Below are 1,471 nucleotides of genomic sequence, written 5' to 3'. Positions count from 1 at the left end.
CCCGCCAGCTCCGTCGGCCAGCGAAAACCGAAGGATTTTCGTAAGCGTTTTTTAAGCGATAGCTCGGCCAAGTTTCTGAGGATCGGATCGGCCGAGGCCAGGCCGGCGTTGGAGGCCGCGGGTGGAGCGCGTTCCGGAGTGTGAAAAAGACCATCCTGTGTCACGCAATGTGTTCTCCGCTCCCATTGGCTCTCCTTTCCGAGAAGATCGTGAACGCCCCCGCGCACGCACGCGGGACGAGTTCTCGTGACCGGTGACAATATTCCCAGCCACCATTTTCGTCCCGCTGCTTTTTCCTTTTCTTTTTTCTTTCTCTTTCATTCTTTTTATTCCGTCCGCGGCTTCAACACACCGCCCATTTTACCCGATCCGAGGGAAGATCCACGACACGCGGAATTACACGCGAGCTCGCGTTTAGCCCAACCTCGCTGCCAGACAACGCGCCACGTTAATTAAGAAAAATCAAAAGGTGCCCGGGATTTCAGCCGGTTTTTAATTAAACGGGATGGAGGGACGAGAGGCTTTCGCGACAAGAGGCCGAACCAGAGAATAACGGCGCACCACGATTAATCCGTTATGAGTGGTAGCCGAAGACAGGCACAATCAATAATTCGCTCCCAGTCTTGTCTGGGCATCCATCTACCCGGTTTCCTCCGCCGATCATCCTTCCTCGAGAAGGAGCTCTTCGTCAAATCATTTATAAGACCGAGGAACCTACTGTCAGCCGGACGAACAAATGATATCTCCGCTCTCCGCGAATCCAACGACGTCAACAGAATTTCGTGCAGCACTTGTGCCACGGAATGTCCGCTGCAGTCCAGAGGATGCGTTAATTGACACGCTCTCTCTCCCTCTCTCTCTCTCTCTCTCTTTCTCTTTCTCTGTATGTCGAAGTACAATGAACGACGATACTCACAGAATTACACACAGGTTAGCAGAAAGTATTTAGATGATTAGCTATATTAAATTTTAATATAAAATTTATTTGACCGATTGTAGTATCTATTATTGGTCGGTTAACAGGTATTATGCTATCGAATCGGTATTATGCTGATCGATCGATATTATTTTATCGCATGATGCACGTTATGTAGTTGTGGCTCGCGTTATGTTTCATCGATATTTGCGATTATCTCAAGATTTATTCACCGCTTTCCTTTAGGTTTCGGATGACTACGATGAATCCAAAATGGGATCCTCGATCCGTAGATTCTTCGGGAGTCGGAAAAGTCAGTTCGAGCAGGCTCCTCGAGGTATGAAGGCGATCACAAGACACATTTATTTACTCTTTTGTTTGTTACACGATATCAGCGACGTGCTGTTCCGATAAACCTTATTATTATTAATTTTAATAAAAATCTAACACACACACATGCGCGCATACACTTCCCCTCTCTCTCTCTCTCTCTTTTTTTCTCTTGGGACTGTTACATGGAATATATCCACGAGCGCGAGAATCGAGCGAACGACG

The sequence above is a fragment of the Bombus impatiens genome, unplaced genomic scaffold (assembly GCF_000188095.3).
Source record: "Bombus impatiens unplaced genomic scaffold, BIMP_2.2 scf_0896, whole genome shotgun sequence".
Classification (NCBI taxonomy): domain Eukaryota; kingdom Metazoa; phylum Arthropoda; class Insecta; order Hymenoptera; family Apidae; genus Bombus; species Bombus impatiens.
The sequence above is the reverse complement of the archived record's forward strand: the minus strand, read 5'-3'. Positions refer to the sequence as shown.